General features: G+C 53.2%; 2 non-coding genes across 2 annotated transcripts; both read left to right on the plus strand.

Moving 5' to 3' along the window:
* The first annotated feature begins 4052 nt into the window (after positions 1-4052).
* On the plus strand, positions 4053-4125 carry TRNAR-CCU. Its single transcript has one exon. It is a non-coding gene; the product is annotated as a tRNA-Arg (tRNA).
* A 9312-nt stretch (positions 4126-13437) lies between these two features.
* TRNAT-AGU lies at positions 13438-13511 on the plus strand. Its single transcript has one exon. It is a non-coding gene; the product is annotated as a tRNA-Thr (tRNA).
* The last annotated feature ends 7581 nt before the right edge of the window (positions 13512-21092 follow it).

Here is a 21092-nt window from a genome sequence, read left to right on the forward strand (position 1 = left end):
GATGATTAGGGGGTGAATCCGGGGCTGGAAGGGGGGTAAGGTCGGCCTGTAAGGAGTAACCAGGTGGGGCAGACCCAGGGGGAGGCTGTGGGCTGCTGGTCGGTTGTTGGGATCCGAGCTCTAGATCAAAGCTGCACAGTGACCTGATACCCAGGGTTATAAGGCCGACACAGTGACCCCCTTACTGGCCTCTGTGACCCCCAAACCCTTGTTACTAAGGGCATTGAGGAGTCTCTGTCACTTAAAGCTTCTGGGAGCTCCCCAGCAGGATGCGGGCGTCAGCCACCTCCTGCCACAAAGGTTAGACTCTTGGCACCGTGCCAGCCGCCCCCTCGCTTGCAGGCCCAGTGTAAGAAGCAGGAGGCCTGGTGCTGGCAGAAGAGGGTTTTGATTGATCCACCTCTGTGTTATGGGCACAGGACACTTCCACTGTGTCCCTCTGCTGGCTTTTCTTCAGCAGCGCCTAGCGGCCCTGGCTCCAGGCTAGTGCCTGGTGAGCTCTGGCACTGGCAGGAAGCGCTGCAGGGTGCTGGGCAGCGGCCCTGGCAAACCAGCTGCTGGTAGGTGTCTCTGTGGTATCATGGGTCAGTGAGTGCAGCTGTTAATGGAAAGGAGGGGGGGGTTATGCTCCCCCAGGGATGCCACTGAAGGCTCCTCATGGGCTCCTCAAGGTCTGCTGGGAGCCGTGATGTTCCCCTTTTGCTCCCTCCTGGACACAGTGGATTCACCTGCTGCCTACAAGAGTGTGGGGGCCGCGCTGCAAAAGCGCATCTCCCAGCAGCCACGCCAGAGCCTCAGGTTTAATCCTCAAGGCCGAGCGCAAATTCTTCAGCCGGGAACATTTCACTCCCTTCCCGCCTCCGCCCAAGGAGCAAGGGAGAAGCGGAGGAGACGCGCCGGCTCAAAGACGCCTCCCTCCCACTTCCCTGTACGCTGTGCAAAGCTCTTGGCCTGCCTCATGCCTCGTCAGGAAAGCACGGCCATGCGGCCCAAGCCTGAGTCACGTCTGCAGCCTGGCCCGCCCCGGCTAACAGCGCGCAGAGCCACGCGAGTCAATGGCAGGTCGAGTCGGGAGCCTCGGCTCTTTCCCCTGACAGCCACACACACAGCGCTGCCCAGCGCCCCCAGAGCCTCCCTCGTGTTCTCCCGCAGCAGCCGCCTGCCGGGGTGGGTGGGAAAAGGGGACCAGGAAGCACTGCAGCCTCATTCCTGGACAGGAGGCCCTCGCCACGCCCAGGCCTGCCTCTTGCCATCAGCCCAGGCAGCCAGAGGTGCCGGGGAGCTCCCTGGCAGGCCACTGCCTCACCCAGGAAATAAGGAAAAGGCGATGAATGAAGAAGTCAGGAAATAACAAGGAAATGAAGAGGTTTGTCGAATGGGTTTCTGCCCGATTTAACATCTTCTCAGCTACCGCTCAAAGTTAAAGACCTAAAGTCGACCTATCGGCATAAGTACAGATGGTTGGATGGGAATTAAAAGGAGCTGCTGTCACAAGTGTTAGGTGCCTGCAAGCAGCATGCAGACTGTTTAAAAACACTGCAATTAGAGGCTCAGATGAAACGTTTGCCCTAAATCAGAATCGACAATAGGAGGACCAGCAGAACGCCACTCTGGGTAAATGTCAGAGTAATGGAGGCTGTTAGAGGCAAAAAGTCATTCCTCAAAATTTGGAAATCAGATCCTAGTGAGGATAATAGGGAGGTGCACAAACTCTGGCCTGTTAAGTGTCAAAGTGTAACAAGTCAGGCCAAGAAAGAATCTGAGAAGCAACATGCTAAAGACACAAAAGCTAAGTATAAATCCGGTCAATGCGAGTCCTGGTCTGTCCCCACAGAAAGGTGAACCCCCTCTGTGGCTGGAGTGAGCTCCACTAAGCCGACCTCACTACAGACCTGTGCCAGGTAGTGCTCATTGTAAAAACATTTCTTCTGACAGTTGGGAAAACGGGACCAGCGGGCCTCAGGCCGGCTGACACAATTAAAATCCCCCCCCCAACAACAAACATCATGCAGTCCAGAGGAAGGGAGCCTTTGATCTTCCCTCTCATGCCTTAACTGGGGACCATACACACTAATATAGCTGTAACCAGTGCCACAGAGCACAAAGCCCACCAGTAATGCCCTCCCTGGTTGGAGCTCCACCACCTTCTGTACTTGCACCGCGAATGTGAAGAACAAGACTCCAGCCCCATCATTCTTCCTTGGCCAGGAGGCCCTTCCTCCAATCACCCTCTGCCCATTGATCTACCCTAAAGTCATGAATGTGCATTTCCTGAACACCCACCATGTTGAAGTCCAGCTGCTCCAAGGCACTGAACATCAAGCACCTCCTCTTGGGCCCCCAAATCCCTGCCACCTTCCACACGGCCACTTTGACAGACGCCCCTTCCCTGGTACTGCCCTCGCTCAGCTGCACAGAGGAGTTTTTATCCCGTCTACCTGCCTGTCACTGCCCAGCAGCCCTCTGGCACCATTCCTGAGGGTCACCCTGCCTTGCTCTCTTCCTGCCATGTTGGGAAAGACAGCTCCCATCTCTCCTTGTTAAAGGTCAGGTGGGCTAACTAGGGGCAGAAGCCCATTCTATGTTTTCCTACTGCAGAGCCCAAGATGAGAGACTCACCATCAGTGCCACCCAGAGGGGAGGCAAGTGGGGCAATTTGCCCCAGGCCCCGCAGGGGCCCCATGAGAATACAGTATTGCCACTTTTTTTAATGGAAGGGGCACCCAAAATTGCTTTGCCTGAAGGTAGCCCTGCTCACTTTGGGTGCAGGCACAACTGTGCTTCCAGAGAACAAGCTGCCCCTGCACAAAGAGGATGAAAGCACCTGCCAAAGCCTGGGAGTGAACCAGGGACCTTTAGATCTTCAGTCTAACGCTCTCCCATCTGAGCTACTTTGGCAGCTGTATGCCAGTATTTTGGCCTGTTGCTTCTCTGCCCGGGATGTTTTTGCAGCAGTTGCACACAAAAAGGACGTCATTGTGAGCGGCCCATGAAGACAAGACTTGCTTTTGCCTGCCTTCCTCAGCTTGACTTGCTGCCTCACCCTGTTCCTGCCCTAGTGCCTGGGTTGACCTGGCGGTGGAAGGGGACTGGGGGCCAGTGGTGCGGGGAGGAAGTTGAGCTGGACCCTGAGCTAGACTAGACCCTGGCGGTGAGAGTCTGGCCACCACCTGCCGCCCCACCCTGTTGTCCTGGCTTCCCCCACTGGGCGTCATTTCGGGAGGGAAGTGGGGCTTGTGCCTCCCATCCCCGATTTACACACCGCAGAGGAGTGCGAACAGGAAAACGAACGGCTGCTCCACACCCCCACCGGAGGAACCCAACGCCCTTAGCTGCTTCCCCTGCTCCCCCCCAGCTGTGCTACTGAGTGGAAGCGTCCTGTGCCCATAACACAGAGGTCGATTAATCAAAACCCTCTTCTGCCAGCACCAGGCCTCCTGCTTCTTACATTGGGCCTGCAAGCGAGGGGGCGTCTGGCACAGCGCCAAGAGTCTAACCTGTGCGGCAGGAGGCGGCTGACACCCGCAGCCTGCTGGGGAGCTCCCAGAAGTTATTAAGGGACAGAGACTCCTCAATGCCCTTAGTAACAAGGGTTTGGGGTTCACCGAGGCCAGTAAGGGGGTCACTATGTCGGCCTTATAACCCTGGGTGTCAGGTCACTGTGCAGCTTTGATCTAGAGCTTGGATCCCAACAACCGACCAGCAGCCCCCCAGCCTCCCCCTGGGTCTGCCCCACCTGGTTCCTCCTTACAGGCCGACCTTACCCCCCTTCCAGCCCCGGATTCGCCCCCTAATCATCCTACTGCCACTCACAGCCACAGCCGTGGAGGTGCTGAAGGAGGGAGGGGTGACTCTAGGGTGGGGTTCTTCTCTAACGATGGCTGGCAGAAAGGTGGTGCTCAGCTCTGTCAGCCACCTGCCCAGGTGCCTCGCTGCCAGGGGATGCAGACGTTTCTGTAAGGCCATTAAATGGGTATTTGGCTTCTGAGTGAATGTGAGGAATGTGCAATCATGAGAGGGAATTTCCATCCTTCTTTTTGCTGCTCTTCAGGGCCCCAGTGGCCTAATGGATAAGGCATTGGCTTCCTAAGCCAGAGATTGTGGGTTCAAGTCCCATCTGGGGTGAAAAACTCCTTCCTCCTTGTATATTGCAAAGAAGCCTTGGTGTTATTTTCCCCAAAGAAGCTGGGAGACATTTGAACCCAAAATATTGGATCTTGGGAGCAGTCCCCCCAGAAATGGCATCTTCCACTTGACAAATGCTTTCTAGACCCATCAGTAGCAAACAGTTAATACTAGTGTTTGTCTGAGAATAGAAGGAAGGGGAGTGTTTACTCCAACACCTCAGTGAGTGAAACAGACAGAAAGAGCAAGGCTGTTCTGAAAGAGAATGGATCTGTCTGGAGACAAAGCAGACCCTGAGAATGAGCAACAGTCTGAAAAGAAGAACTTCAAATGTGTGTTAGGTGTTAGTTAGGTTGGTCGGACAAATTTCAAGAGAATACCAATGCTCATAGACTGACGTGGACACTGGCTGCTTCTGATCTTTTAGTGAGAATTCATTGAGAAATATTTTCCTTAACTAAGTTATGGAATATTGGGTGGGCTATGAAGGCACCATTCCTCCTGCTTTCGCCCTTCGAGACAACACGGCTACATGGCGTGCAGCCAATGCTCACCTTCCAGTCAACTGCTAGAGAAGACAACACAGACAGGGATGGCAGCAGGGCAGACTGGAGCGCCACGGAGATGGTGGGACCAGGTCTCATCCACGGGGAGGTGGCCACCCCACCATGTACAAGGCTGAGCCAGCAAGTGTGGTGTGTGCTTCACTGTGCCCCTACTCACTGCACATGGTGGTGGAGGGCAGTTACTGAATTTGGTTGGTCTGGCAAATTTAGGGCTTGGCTACACTTGCAGATGTAGAGCACTGGGAGTTAAACCACAGCAGGGAAAATGCTGCCGTGTGTTCACACTGACAGCTGCAAGCGCACTGGAGTGGCCACATTAGCAGCTCTGGCATTGCACTGTGGTAGCTATCTCAGTGTGCAAGTGGCTGCAATGTGCTTTTCAAATGGGGGGTGGGGATGGAATGTGACAGGGAGTGTGTTGTGTGTACGTGGGGGGAGCGACAGTGTGTTTGGGGGGCTGAGAGTGTGTCAGCATGCTGTCTTGTGTGTTTAGACAGCAGCAGACCCCCACCTCCCCTCATACACACTCACAACAGCAGCATTCCACACTAATGATTGCTTTGTCCCGGAGCAGATAAGCAGCCGGCTGTCAGAAACGGAGCTTTGAAAGGGGATATCCGCATGCCTGCAGCCGATTTCAAAACAATGACCAGAGTGGGCACTTGACTTCAGGGGATTATGGGATGTTTCCTGAGGCCAATCACAGTGCAGTAACACAACACGTCATCCACCCTGACGCCCGGGCATTTCAGCCAAGGCACAGCGAGCTTTATGCTTCTCATGGAGGTGGATTACCAGGAGCGCACCAGCTGCAGAGCCCAGGCGCTCCATGTGCCTTGCGAGTGTGGACACCTCAGGAGTTAGGGCGCCCGGGGCTGCTTTAATGAGCTCTAACTTGCAAGTGTAGCCAAGCCCCTAGACCGGGGTAGGCAATCTATGGCACGTGTGCCGAAGGTGGCATGTGAGATGATTTTCAGTGGCACTCACACTGCCCAGGTCCTGGCCACCAGTCTGGAGGACTCTGCATTTTACTTTAATTTTAAATTAAGCTTCTTAAACATTTTAAAAACCTTATTTACTTTACATACAACAATAGTTTAGTTATATATTAGAGACTTATAGAAAGAGACCTTCTAAAAATGTTAAAATGTATGACTGGCACGCGAAACCTTAAATTAGAGTGAATAAATGAAGACTCGGCACACCACTTCTGAAAGGTTGCTGACTCCTGCCCTAGACTATGTCACTTGTGTGACTTACTTGTGCTATTGTAATAAATACAATAGACGTGCAATGGTCAGAAATCGCACCAGCACAGAAATATATTGAAGGGAAACCCTAAGGAAATTAAGAGTTTAAATTATCAGAGGGGTAGCCATGTTAGTCTGGATCTGTAAAAGCAGCAAAGAATCCTGTGGCACCTTATAGACTAACGGACGTTTTGCAGCATGAGCTTTCGTGGGTGAATACCCACTTCTTCGGATGCAAGAAGAAATGAGTATTCACCCACGAAAGCTCATGCTGCAAAACGTCCGTTAGTCTATAAGGTGCCACAGGATTCTTTGCAGAGTTTAAATTATCGTTCACACGTTCCGCGTCCCACTAAAATGAATCCAACCCACAGGGCACGTGGGCAGAAGTATCGGTGTCAGGATGCTACATTGTTAGCACAGTAAATGAAGCTGCAAAATAAATGATGTTTAAATGACCTCACTCTATTTTTTACAATCCTGTGTTAAGAGGTAATAGATACAGATGGACACAGGCAGGGTCGGTTGGAGGATGAAGCCTTTATGCTTCCATCTCCCACCACTGTCAAGTTTTAGCCAATTTGGACAAGTCAGCAAATAAGAACAACCTCAGGTCTCAGTAACTGCTGCAGGTAGCAAAGTCCTACAGGGAGCAGTTTCTGGCACTACACCTGCACAGCTCTGCTCCCCGGCTCTTCTCAGGCTCCTGCTCTCTCCTTAGCTCTGCCCCACTCTGGCCCAGGCAGTTCCAGCTCCCACGGAGGATGGGACGCTCTGGCCTGGTGACTCCCTCATTACACTGCCTGGCCTGTCAGTGCAGCTAACTTGGAGCTTTGGCCTCTCCCCATTGCCCCCGGGGACTGTCAGTCTCAGGGTCCTGATTTCCCATTGGCCCTTCCCCCTTCTACTGGGACTGGGAACTAGCCAACCAATACCCCCCCACTAAGTTTTAGTAAGGGGCCAACAGGCCTTAACACAAGCCAGCCCCAAGAGAGTCACAAATGTGCAGAGAAGGCAACATGAGCTGGTCCCATGGTGTAATGGGCAGCACTCAGGACTTTGAATCCTGCAATCTGAGTTCAAATCTCAGTAGGACCTTGTGTTGGCTTGTGGTAAAGCCCTGGAGCTCACAGTGCTCAACTTCCCTGTCCTGTTGTACAAGAACTAGTTTTTCCCATCCTGTTGGGTGCCTCAGGCTCGGGGTGGGAGGCTGCAGTGGGTTAGGGCTCTAGAACTGGCTACTGACACCTGAGGGTTGGGATTCTCAGGGCTTCACCTGCTGCTCGCAAGTTTGGCACTTGCCTCTGTGCTTTTCCTCTTGCCCACCTGGCGCTTGAAGGAAGGAGTGCCAGGGCCAGACTTCATAGTCAGGGCTGGGCAGGATGGAGGAAGAGTCCCAGGCGGGAGCCCAGCACCTCTCCTCCTCTGGGCACCTGGAGAAGAGGCGGCTGGTGCTGACAGCTCCAAGGGAAGGTTTAAAAGCCACAGAGCAATGGAAGGTGGGGCAAGAGGAGGGCAGGACCATGCCTATGCGTGGCCAGCAGACAGCCACAAAGACACCTGGCCAGGCTGCTCCTGCCATGCCGAACACCCACTGAAGGCCACCCTCAGGCCAGCATGCAGGGCGGCTGCTGATGCTCTGTGGCCAACATCAGAAGAAGGTAGGAAAGCAGGGCCAGGCCCCCTGATGGGGCGTCTGAACGTTCCCACTCAAGGTGCTCACTTTGGAAGTGGAGCTGCCCATTTTTTTGGCAAATCAGGAATGGCAAAGCCGAGACTGGAAGCACCTGGGACTCATGCCCCAGCCTTTGTGACACCCACCCCCAACTCTTTCCCGGGGCTCTAGCTGAAGCCAGAGCATTGGCCTGAGTGACCAAGAAGAGGTTCCAGACCTGAAGGGAGCAGGACTTGCAGCACAAAGTGAGCACAACCATGAGGGGACTCAAATCCTGAATCATCTGATCCACTGGGAGATTCCTTATCCTTTAGGCCACATGATGAGGGGGTCTAAGCTCTTCTTTGGAAAAGCTGGACACTGTGTTTCTCAGGTCATCTGCTGAGGGGGGCCGAGACTCTCTGGGCACAAGAATCCGAGTTCCCAGCGACACGTGAGACTTAATTCTCTGGAGCCAGGTGCAGGGCTTTGGCAGGGAGGCTCAGGCATGGGGGATTGGGGTGCAGCGGACAGAGCGGCTGTCTAGGTGCGGAGATTTAGTCGCACTGAGGAGGAGGAGGAATCCTGCTGACAGGCAGTGGCTGTGCAGAAAAAGAGGAGGGACTTTTTTTGCCTCTCTTTTGCCTGCCTGCTCACTCTTGTGGTGAGCAATGAATATGTTTTCCAACAAGCCCAGGTAGCTCGGTTGGTAGAGCATCAGGCTCTTAATCTGAGGGTCCAGGGTTTAAGCCCCTGTCTGGGTGCTCAGCTTTTAAATTGCCTTGTGTGCCAGGAGCCAAACTCTGTTCACAGCCACACAGGGATTCCCAGAAACTGTGGCCATTTCCTGGAAAGGTTCCTTTCCTTAGCAATCAGGAGAGAGGCCTCATCCACAGGAGCAGGCCTAGAACACACAGTCTCTGGCTGGCAGGAAGCGCTGTGGGGCCAGGTGCTGAGAAAGCCCAGAGGGGGAGCAGCAGAGATGGGGGGAAGAGAGAGAGAGAAGCAATGACAACAGAGGGCAAGTGTACAGGGGGCATCTGGTCTGGCTATTGTGGGGAACTTCCCTGGTTTATACATGACCCTGGTGGAATTGGCTGTAGAAAGGATCTGAGTCCCCCACCCCCTTACCCAGAGGCTGCCTGACCTCGAGGACTGTTAGGATACAGATATTCAGGCCTGTACTTTAAGAATTTAGGTGTATTTTTATCACTTAGCTAGTTATAGAGGTATAAAAGAAAGAATAAAAAATCACTGTCTGTCTGTGTAATGGCCTTCTCTTACTGTGACAGTCTGAGGCCTGGTTCTTAGGCTAAGCAGCAAAGGCAGCCATAAGGTGGGAGGTGTATGGTCACATCCTCACATTCCTAACTAGTCACACTGAAATAAGGTGCGATTGGGCTGTGAGGAATACAATCCTGCCCTGATATTCCATCACCTCCAGAGAAAGGGAAACTTAGTTTGGTAGCATCCTGTCTGGCAAGAACTCACTTATCAATAGACACAGCTGGAAAACCCTTATGTCTGTATAGATGTAGTTGTGAAATCCTCCCTTCTGTATTGTTTTGTATGTTTATTTGCATGGTCTCTGGGTCTGTGATTGTTTCTGTCTGCTGTATAATTAATTTTGTTGGGTGTAACCAGTGAAGGAGGTGGAATATAACCATGTTACAGTATATTAGGACTGGTTAGTCTAGAGAAGGAGTGAGGGTGCCAGGCGGCGCGGCGGTCGGGGCCGCGTGGTGAGTGTCCCGCTGAAGCGCTGGCCGCCCCCCTTCTCTCTCCCTCCGCTCCCTCCCCTTCCCCCCCCCCACACTAGACCGGGCGCGCACTCTGCAGCACAGGGAGTCCCCTGGCTCCGGCCACCCTGTGGGTTTTTTCTTTTGTTATTCCCCTGCTTTGCCAGCCGCGCCGTTGTCTTTCCCCCCACCCCCCTGCTTTGCTGCTCCAGCCTCACCGTTTTTGTGTTGTCCCCCGCCCCCCACTTTGCTGCTCCAGCTGTGCCGTGTCCCTCCCCCCCAGCTTTGCTGCTCCAGCCCCACCGTTTTTGTGTTGTCCCCCGCCACTTTGCCACTCCAGCCACGTCGAGTCCCCGCTTTGCTGCTTCAGCCGCACCATATCCCCCCCACACACCCCCGCTTTGCCGCTCCACCCGTGCCATTTTTCCCCCCTGTTTTGTTGCTCCGGTGGCCCCACCCCGTTTTTTTTTTGCTTGGGATGGCAAAAAAGCCAGAGCCGGCCCTGCCCACACCTGACTCCCTGCCATCTTTACAGGGGCCTGACAAGCTTTACTTGCGTTTGGATTCTGCAAAGCAGAGGAGCAGGTGAGGTTTTCCTTGCAATGTGTGTGTGAGTCAATCTTTGGGCAGGTATGCAATACAAAGTTGTTTCAGCAGAATTATATTGCTCAGGTGTGTGAAAAACACACAACGCTCCCTCGGTCGGCAGCTTGTGGCTGGTGCACACACTGCAATGCCACGTCTGGCGACAAAACTGCCCTGTTTTGGTGACAAAATAAAACGACTTCGATGACAGGCTAGAGCTTTTTGCAGCAAACTTAAAGTGACAGAGTAGACGCTGCTGTTCATTATATCACCATAACTGGCCTCCTCCAGTATCCCACAATGCCCGCCGTGAACTCGGCTGCCCTGCATTCCTGCTACAGAGCCATGGGCCCCTCCCCTTTCATCCCTCTGGGAAGTTCTGACAGCTGAGCCTGCTGCTCTGCTCCGGCAGCCAGGAGCAAATCACTGCCGTGGATGCTGCTCTCTCCCGCCCTGTGAACACAGAGCAGGCGGCGGGAGCTTCCTTACAGTGTAGGGGGGCCACTGGCATCCGAACTGTGACACGCCCAGGACATCCCTTCCTTCGAGGAGGCTCTTACCTTCTAAACAGGGATGGCTGTTTTCTAGTAAAATCACTAAAAGGGAAGGAGAAAACTCGAAAGAGGTTCCTCCTGGCGCTCACGTACGTAAACCCGAATACTCTGTCAGTCCTCTAAGAGAGACCTCGAGAAGCAAAGCCACAGGGGTCTCTGAGGTTTCCCCGGCCCCTCGCCCCTGTCCTGCCTGGCTGATGTCAGCATCTCTCTGTGAGGTCACCACCTCCCCACCACCTTTGACCAATAGTCTGAGGTCCTGCAAAAGGCCTTTGTGATGTCACTGCCACACCCCTCCCTTGCTGTGCTAATGTCCTGCCCCTGGCCAGGCACTTTGGAGGTTTGAGCTACTCCCTGTGGATCACCCCACTCAAGGAGCGTTCGTTCTAGGCAGCAAGCCGGCTAGACAGGGAAACATCAGATGCTGCTCCCAATGCTACACTCAGTTTTTCAGAAATTAGTCGACTTTATGGCCAGAAGAGACCATTAGAGCATCTAATCTGACCCCCTGCATATCACAGGCCTCCTGTAGGACACAATAGAAATTTTTGGGTGCAACACATTCCAGAAAGGCAGCTAGTCTTCATTAAATGACATCAAGAGATGGAGAATCCACCACTTTCCTTGGTAGCTTGTTCCTGTGGTGAATCATCCTCGCTGTTGAATATTTGTGCCTTAGTTGTAATATGAATTTGTCTCTTTTCACCTTCCAGCCATTGGGTCTTGTTATGCCTTTCTCTCCGAGATGAAAGAGCCCTTTCATACCCAATCTTTTCTCTCCATTAAGGCACTTCAACACTTCAATGAAGTCACTTTTCATTCATGAAGGACCTCCCGCCGCCGAATTGCTGCCGAAGACCCAGAGTGGAAGAATCTCCGGAGGCCCGGACCCCACGAGAGTTTTCCAGAGCTCCCGGGGTTAGTGAAGGACCCCGCTCCAGGAGCCCCAAAAAACTCTTGTGGGGGCCCCTGCGGGGACCAGGGCAAATTGCCCCACTTACTCCAGCATCTGGGCGGCCCTGATGGGACCTGGAGCTACTGTTATTTCAGGACTCCTGTGAGACCCTCAGCTGGTTGGTTTGCACTCTGCTCTTGGGACTCTCTCTCCTCCTCCCTCTCTGCTGCTCTCCTCCCCTAGACATTGAACCCAGCCCTTGCTGCTGCCAACACCAACTGGCAGAAGGGCCTATAAGTCCCCTGCCTGAGGGGAGGCCAATGCATGTGGTCGGCCATAAGCAATATGATATTTTCTGTCTTATTCTCTATCCCTTTCTTAATGATTCCCAAGGTTCTCTTTGCTTTTTTGACCGTCGTTGCACACTGAGTGGATGTTTTCATAGAACTATCCGCAGTGACTCCAAAATCCCTCACTTGAGTGACAACAGCTATTTTTGGCCTCGTCATTTTATATGTATAGTTGGGATTATGTTTTCCAATGTGCATCACTTTGCATTTATCAACAAATCTGTCATTTTGTTGCCCTTTCACCCAGTTTTGTGAGCTCTTTTTGTAACTCTTCGCAGGCTGCTTTGGACTCAACTTTCCTGAGTAGTTTTGGATCATCTGCAAATTTAGCCACCTCGCTGTTTACCCCTTTTTCCAGATCGTTTATGAATATGTTGAATAGTACTTGTCCCAGACCCCCTGGGGGGCACCACTATCGACCTCTCTGCATTTTGAAAATTGACCATTTATTCCTACCTTGTAATCAGTTATTTACCCATGAGAGGACCTTCCCTCTCATCCCATGAGAGTGTAATAGAGCAGAATAGGGCTTCCTTGGGAGGGGGCGTGAATTCACAATATATCAGGGGGTTGTGCACATTTATTGTCCTGGTGAAAAAGTGTGTCTGATACTCAGTCTTTGCTGCTCCTGCCAGCTGTGACTGCTGAGGACATTTTCCTTCTCTGCTCCAGGGTCTCTCCTCTGCCAGATTCTCAGCAAGTCAGGCCCCCTGCAGACTATGGCAGAGCAGTTTGGTAATAGGCTGCAGGACTCAGCATGTAAGAATGTAGCTGCTGTAGCACCTTGACTGTCCATGGGCCAAATCCTGCAGCCCAGGATAACCTCCCACTGATGGCAATGGGAATTGAGCCTTTGTAACTAGCTGCTGGTACCTGAGGTCTCAGTTACGGATTAAACTGGTGGCAAACAGAGCTTCAGCCAAAGAAGTGAAGGATGTAAGTGAAAGAGCAAAGCTGGCCCTGGGGAGCTGCTGCAGTCCCATCACCACAGCTGGAAGGGAGAAGAGGAAAAACTCCCTAAAGTGCTGGGAGCAGCCCCGAGAAAAGGAAGTTTGTCAGTGAGATCAGTCGCAATAACTGTGAAATGACAGAGTACTTTCTCCTCTGTGCCGACATGGCTGAATTGTGTTACTTTACTGTGAGAATAAGCTTTAAAATATCCTGCTCTAATTTCAAGATGGGTCTGTAACCATAACTGGACTCTGTGGGAAGTGGCCTCTGGATAGTGATCTTTGGGCAGAGCTGGCTGAAGAGCCTTCCTACTCACCAGGAGATCCTGGCTTGACCTGCTAGTTCTTCCTTGCTGAACCTAGTTTGTCTGTCAGGCTCCTTTCTTTTATTTCTTCTAATGAAAAGAAAAGACCTCACTGCACAATCCTTGTAAGTGCTTGTTCAAGACACAGAGACCCTTCCTTGCTAAGTCTTGGAAAGTGTTAAGTGGTAAATCTGGAGCTGATAGAAAGGTTACCATGACTCAGAGTTGAGCTGAAGCTGCTGTGACTGAAACACAGAGCACTAATCAGTATCTAATCACAGCAGCTTGTGGGAGAAGTGCATGTTATAAGCCTTCTGTCAGCTCAGCTGTGGCTTTCTGTGCACTGAGCCAGCCTGCTCAAGGTCTGCAAGTCTTGAGGGAAATGGGGAACATTTTTACTTTGGAATTTGAAGGTGTAGTCTTGGACCATCAAGTGGAGGGGTTGCAAAGTGCCTGCTAGGCAAGGCACCATGGCTTAGTAGACTAAAGCACCTGTCTAGTAAACAGGAGATCCTGAGTTCAACTCCCAGTGGTGCCTTGTTCTACAGCTTTTGTCTCCTCTGCTCACATTTTCCTGTGTCTTCCTAGGAAACAGAAGAGACCTCCCTTGACAATCCAAGTAATTGCTTGTGAAGGAAAAGGCTTCTTTCCAACGGAGCATTGGGGAGAATCAAATCCTCAGTCTGGTGTTGATGAAAAGGCTATTGGCATTGGCAAGGAGGTTGCTTCCGCTGCAATTTGCTGTGACAGGAGACCCTGTGTTGTGCGGCCATGCAATTCACTGGGGATATCTGTGCACCAGGGGCGGCTCTAGGCACCAGCAAAACAAGCCGAGCCACGCGGGACCAGCGGTCCCTCTGCAGTCATGCCCGCGGGAGGTCCGCTGCTCCCGCGGCTCCGGGGCGCCTCCCGCGCATGACTGCTTGGGGCAGCCAAAAACGTAGAGCCGCCCCTGCTGTGCACAGAGCCCCTTCTAGAGGGTTCTCTGCAGGGCTTGCAGGAAATGGAGAATGACTGTCCTTTCACTTTTCATGTTATTGTTGATGAAAAATGGAGCAGTTCGGGGAGAAGTCCCAGAGCGTGGCACCATGGCAGAGCTTGCCAAGAGAGCTGCTGGATAAAGAGCAGATTCAGGATCCAGCATCCAGTGCTGCCTTGCTGAACGTGCCTCCTCTTGTCCCCTTTTGGTCAATCTTTTTTGTTAACGGAGAAGCTCGACTCTGGCTAGCCATACAAATGCTTGCAAAAGAAACGGGTCTTTTTGCTGACAACTGTCAAAAGGAGGCTTTGGATAAACATGGAAAGAAGGTCAAAGTCACTGTAAGCTGTTGAAGCTACAAGGCAGAGCACTAAGCACAGTATTACCACGACTGGTCACAGCTGGATCTCTGTGTGGTGGGATCCGTGGGGTACAATCCCAAACTGTGGAACTGCTCTGTCCTCTTATCTCTCCAGCCTGGGCTGTGTCTTACAATGCTGCACTAGTGACAAGCAACAAAACCCCCTCCATGTGCTGTGATCACTCAGCCAACAACACTCAGCCCCCTCCCTGCTCCCTGCCCCCTTACCACACTGCCTGGGGCCAGGACCGGGTCCACTCCGCCGGGACCTCAACCGGCTCTGCGGGGCCCGACTCCCCGGGCCGGGCCGGCACCGGGGCCAGAGCCACTCCGCCGGCACCGGGGCCGGAGCCGTGGGGCCCGACTCCCCGGGCCGGGCCGGCACCGGGGCCAGAGCCGCTCCGCCCGGCCGCAGCCGTGGGCCCGACTCCCTGGGCCGGGCCCGAGTTGGGGGTGCTTGGCTGGGACTGGGCTGGGGCACTCGGCCAGAGCCAGAGGGAGCCATTCCGCCCCTGTGCCCAGCTTACCTGCCTGCTGCTTTTTTCTGGTTTCCCATGAACATTTGATTTGCGGGAAGCAGGGGAAGCAGAGGAGAAGGAGGGTGGAGCATTCAGGGGAGAGGGGGAGGTGAGCTGGGGCCGGGCAGACAGCTGCCTGAGCCTTTGTTAAATTTAAAAGCTTTTTAGAACCAGTTGTCCTGGAACCACTGGTTCTAAAAAGGCTTCTAAATTTAACAACCGGTTCTTGTGAATGGGTGTGAACTGGCTGGAGCTCACCACTGGCTGTAAGTTGGGGGAATCAGCCATCACCTGCATAAGACCACACATGGGGAATTGCTTAACCTTGCTTGCAAAGACACATGGTGCTGGGCCCCAGATCCAACTGAAGTCTTCAGTGTCACAGTGACCAAAGGTGTGTGCACAGAATGGGGATGGTGTATGTGTGTGTGGGTGGACGGATGGATGAATTGATTTCTCCATGTGTTTGTGCGGTTTTCTGCAAGGGTTTTGTGTGTGGGGGGGTGTTATTACAGCTCTGGGGGTTGTGTTTGTGGCTGTGCAAATGTGTGTGTGTTCATGTGGCTGGATTTGTGCATGTGTTTGCATCTGTTAGTAGTTGTGTTGATGTTAGCTGGAATTATGTGGGTGTTTGTGTATATTAGCAATTGTGTGTGTGTGTGGCTGGATTCATTCATGCACAGCCCCCATACCGTCGACCCCGGTGGTGATTTCCCCATCTTACAAGGGCTGGCTGGCCTGACACTTAATCCCTCTGTGGAGTGTGGCAGGGGCTGCAGCTCACCCCCTGTGGGGCAGGAGGGCCCAGGTGTGGGGCACTGGGCTCTGATGCACCTGGAGAGAAGCTCAGGTGAGGCAGGGCAGGGCGTGTGGTGTCCGTTCTCTGTTGCCTGGTGCTGGGCCATAGCACAATCCCCAGCCACGCCGCACAGCGCACCCCGAGGGGGGCAGGGGGCCAAGCAGACGATCCAGCACAAGGGGGGTGAGGATATGTCATTGGGGGGAGGAAAAGCCTTGGGCTGCACTGAGGGAGTGCAGAGCAGGGGTGACACCCCAGAAACCTGCAGCAAAGGGATGGACAGGTGGGGTGGGTGGATAGAAGAGGCAGCGGGACTAAAATCTAAAAGGGGAGTGTGGGGTCTAGTGGTCAGAGCGGGGAAGGGGGGTTGCTGGTCAGAATTCCTGGGTTCTATCTCCAGCCCTGGGAGGGGAGTGGGAGCCAGTGGTTAGGGTGTGTGTCGGGGGGGGAGCCAGGACTCCTGGGTTCTCTCCCTGGCTCTGACTCTCTCTTGTGCAATCCCGCGGCAGTTACCCAACTCACCAGCGTGTGGGAGCGAGGGGCTGGGGCCGGGTTGTGACACAGCCCAGAGTCCCATACTGCCCCTTTGTTACCCAACCCGGGGCAGGGTGGGGGATGGCCTGGGAGACCTGCTAAGAAAGGCGCTTCTGGTGGGTCTGTGTGTGCGTCACGCTGCCCCCGGCTGGATAGACCCCTCTAGGTCAGAACCAGTCTCAGCCCGGATCAGACCCTGGGAGCCCAGCCCCCTCTCTCGCCATGGCCATGTCTATTGGTCTCCTGGAAAGGTCCATTCTCATTGGTAGCTGTCCAGTGGCAGTGAGTTCCACAGGCCTCGGCACAGGCTGTGTGGGGCAGGAGGCCCTTGTGTTGGGAGCAGTGGGAGTGAACTGTGTGTGGTTATGTCTCTGAGCACAATTGCGAATATTCTGGTGTGTGTGTGAGTGTGAGTGTGGCTGGGGGTGTGATTGTTTCTCTCTTTGGGGTTGGGCTAGCATGCCCCTCTGGGTGTGTTGTGTGTGAGTGTTCTTGGGACTGAGAGTCCCTTTGTGCGTCAATGTGTGTGTGTGTGTCACTTGCTGCAGGATACAAAATCCTGCAAAGCCACCACACACACACACACACACACAGTGGGGCTCAGCCCCACCAGCAGGGGGCAGCAGGGACACACACGTTTCTCCTGGGCCAGCTTGGACAATTTCCCATCACGACCCGGCACAGTGCTGGTGACCCCACACGGGGGTGGGCAGTGACCGGGCGGGGTGGGGGGGGAGGGTTAGATGTGCTGGATTCAGAAGGAAGCACTTTGGGAAAATCAGTCACGGCCCTTAGCAGAGCTGGGACACAGACCCAGTGACCCCTGCACCACCCTGGGAGGGGAGTGGGGTCTAGTGGTCAGAGCAGGAGGGGGCTGGGCACCAGGACCCCTGGGTTCTATCCCTGGCCCTGGGAGTGGAGGGGGTCTAGAGCAGGGGGACTGGGGGCCAGGACTCCTGGGTTCCATAGGGGAGACTGTTTTTTCCCTGCGCTCCCCTCCCTAGAGATCCCAGCCCAGCCCCCTAGTGGAGAGTGAGTGGGAGCCGGGGAAGTTGCTCTCCTGCTTCAGTAACATGATTCAACCTCCCCTCCCCCATAGGCTGTGACATCATGGACCTCCCCTCCCCAAGGCAGACAGTAGAAGCCCCGCCCCACCAGAGAAGGGGGGGGTCTAGTTGCACCCACAACAATCCCACTCATGGTTGCAAAGAAACCCCCACATCCCCACAAACCACAGGAGTCCTGGCTCCCAGCCCTGCCCCTGACTGGGGAGAGACGAGGCCAAGGGAGAAGCAGGCTGGGGCGCTGGGGGCACCGTGCTGCGGGGGCAGGGCCGGGACCCGGGACACGCGAGTTACCGTCAGGAGCTGAAGGGGGGCGGGGGCGGGGGCGGGGCGGGAATGAGGAGTTGCGTTGGGGGGGGGAGGTGTCGGGGTGACCCAGGGACCCGCCCTCACCTGGGCTGGAGAGGACGGAGGCGCCCCGGGGCAGGCTGGGAGTTGTAGTTCCTGGCTCGTCTCAGAGCGGAAGTGACGGACGGTTGCTCAGACAACGCGCCCCTCCCGGTGCACTCTGGGAAGCGTAGTTCTCTCTCTCTCTCACACGCGCGGCCTCTATTGTAGGCGGGGCCGTAACTCGTCACTTCGCCGCGCCCCTCCCCGCTCCCTGATTGGCGGAGAGAGCGCGGGACAGAGACTCGGCGCGTGGGGGGAGGCCCCGGTTCCCTGGCCCTGAGGCTTCGCTGCCCCCCCTCCCGGCGCGCGCTGCGGCCGTTGGGATTCGAATCCCGCTCGCGGCCGGGGGGGCTGCGCGGCGGGGCGGTGATTGGCGGCTCCGCACGGGGGGGCCGGTGTACCATCACATTTCGAAACCATCCCGTTTTGCTACTAGTAGCAGTTTCTGCCGCACAACATAACCATCTGGGTTCCTGCTCAGGACTTGCTGCCGCCTGATCCATGGGGTTGCAAATCAGGAGGGACAGAGTTTTTGGTCAAAAACACTCACATTCTGCTTCCTCCTGGCTAATGTGCCAAATTGACCTATTGCAGGGTTCTGGGGGTTTCTGCATTTTAATTTTATTTTAAATGAAGCGTTTTAAGCATGTTAAAAAACGTATATACTTTATATACAACAACAGTTTAGTTATATATTATAGCCATAAAAAGAGACCTTCTAAAAATATTACAATGTATTACTGGCATGAGAAACCTTAAATCAGAGAGACTAAATGAAGACTCGGCACAGCTCTTCTGAAAGGTTGCCGAACCCTGATCTTTTGGATGCTTGAGGCATGCTCTTTCACTTTTTTGTGTGTGAATATATGAAAAGGGAGGTAAGGTTTGTGGGTACAGAGCACTCCCCTGACCCCAAGGTAATAACCAGAGTGGCCCCATTCATTTTTTTCAATGGCTTCCTCCTTGATTATTTCCAATGACTTGGCTGCCTACACACCTGTCACTGGTCCGGGGTTGGCTGTGCTCCTGTCACTGGTCCAGGGATGGTTGCAAATCTGGAGAGATGGGGTTTGTGGTCGAAAACGCTCACGATTTGCTTCCTCCTGGCTAATGTGCCAAATTGACCTATTGGATGAGTGAGGCGCGCACTTCCACTTTTTTGAGTGTGAATACGTGAAAAGGGAGGTAACGTTTGTGGGTACAGCGCACTCCCCTGACCCAAGGTGGTAACCAGAGTGGCCCCATTCATTTTCTCCACTGGCTTCCTCCATGATTATTTCTATTGACTTGGCTCCCTATGCATTTGTCACTGGTCCAGGGATGGTTGCAAATCTGGAGGGAAGGTGTTTGCGGTCGAAAACGCTCACGATTTGCTTCCTCCTGGCTAATGTGCCAAATTGACCTATTGGATGAGTGAGGCGCGCACTTCCACTTTTTTGAGTGTGAATACGTGAAAAGGGAGGTAACGTTTGTGGGTACAGAGCACTCCCCTGACCCAAGGTGGTAACCAGAGTGGCCCCATTCATTTTTTCCACTGGCTTCCTCCATGATTATTTCCATTGACTTGGCTGCCTATGCACCTGTCACTGGTCCAGGGATGGTTATGCATGTGTCACTGGTCCAGGGATGGCTGTGCCCCTGTCACTGGTCCAGCGATGGTTGCAAATCTGGAGAGATGGGGTTTGTGGTCGAAAACGCTCACGATTTGCTTCCTCCTGGCTAATGTGCCAAATTGACCTATTGGATGATTGAGGTGTGCTCTTTCACTGTTTTGTGTGTGAATACGTGAAAAGGGGAGGTAAGGTTTGGGGGTACAGAGCACACCCCAGACCCCAAGGTGATAACCAGAGTGGCCCCTTTCATGTCCTCCACTGGCTTCCTCCTTGATTATTTCCAATGACTTGGCTGCCTATGCACCTGTCACCGGTCCAGGGATGGTTGCAAATCTGGAGGGATGGGGTTTGCGGTCGAAAACGCTCACGATTTGCTTCCTCCTGGCTAATGTGACAAATTGACCTATTGGATGAATGACGCGCACGCTTCCACTCATTTGTGTGTGTGTGACATTATTGATATAAACTGGGACCATATAGAACATGGTTTTCAACCAAGGTCCTGTAGCGGCACCAAATCTTAGGTAAAGGTGGTCATATACGGTGGCTAAGACCAGGTTATGGGTTGGTGGTTATGATTATGCTGTCTGTATGTCTGTGTATCATTTTGTAGTTGAAGTTATAAGTATTGGCTCTGTACTGTCTGTATTTTGTATTTGTGCTCTGCTTCTGGGTGACACTGCAGACAAGTTGGTGTTAGCTCTGATAAGTTCGTTTGATGGCCTATTAAGGACCATCAGCTACACAATCGACCCATGCAGAGAAGGCTGATACGCCTTGTAACTGAGCAAAGTATGCAGGGACTTGCCCATGTGACTCTAGTCTCCATTTTGCTGTAATTTTCCACAGTAAGGACAAAGGTTCTTACACCTGGAAAAGCCTATATAAGGCTAATGCCTCATCTCCATCTTGTCTTCAGTCCTGCTTCTTACCTCTGGAGGGATTTTGCTAGGAAATGAAGCTCTACGCAAGGGACTAGTGACCCATCCCAGCGGGGGATGTTCCAGAGACTTGATTTGAACCTGCAGTTTACTCCAGCACTGTTACAAGCCTGAACTAAGAACTTTGTCATTACTCTATGTAACTGATTCCATTTAACCAATTCTAGCTCTCATCTCTACCTTTTTGCCTTTATGAATAAGCCTTTAGATTTTAGATTCTAAAGGATTGGCAACAGCGTGATTTGTGGGTAGGATCAGATGTGTATATTGATCTGCGGCTGGGGCTTGGTCCTTTGGGATCGAGAGAACCGTTTTCTTTTATTGGGGTGTTGGTTTTCATAGCCATTCATCCCCAGGATGAGTGGGTCTGGTGGTGATACTGGGAGACTGGAGTGTCTAAGGACATTGTTTGTGTGACTTGTGTTCCCCAGTGCGGTGAAACCAAATGGGACTGTAAGAGCTGGATTCACAGGCAAGAGTAATGCAGCAAAAGGCAATCCTAAAATTTGTAAACAGTTCTGATACTTTACATAGACAAATATGAGATACTCTTTTAAATACTCAAGAGATGTGATGCAGAGTTTGATGGAATATAGGGAAAGTATGTCACTGCATCAAGTCTCCTGTAGCAGTAAATTAACAGCAGGGAAGCAGATTTTTATATTTTTAGTGGCATCCAGAAACGGTCCAAGGGAGTTTTCCTGTTGAAGGGGGATGACAGGGGCCGCAGCTTATATGGGCTCGAGGTGCTTAAGCACCAGTAATCTTCAAGGCTGAGGGATCTGCTCCACCAATATTTGGAGTGGTGTTTCTCCCCTGCCCCCGCCGCAGAGCTTCCCTGCCTGAAAGAAAACAGCCAGTGCCTCTCTCCTTTCTTTGTGCTGTTTCTGCCTACGGATATAGAGATCAGCGGCTGGCAG

Source organism: Mauremys reevesii, linkage group 12 (genome assembly GCF_016161935.1).
Source record: "Mauremys reevesii isolate NIE-2019 linkage group 12, ASM1616193v1, whole genome shotgun sequence".
In the NCBI taxonomy this organism is placed as follows: domain Eukaryota; kingdom Metazoa; phylum Chordata; order Testudines; family Geoemydidae; genus Mauremys; species Mauremys reevesii.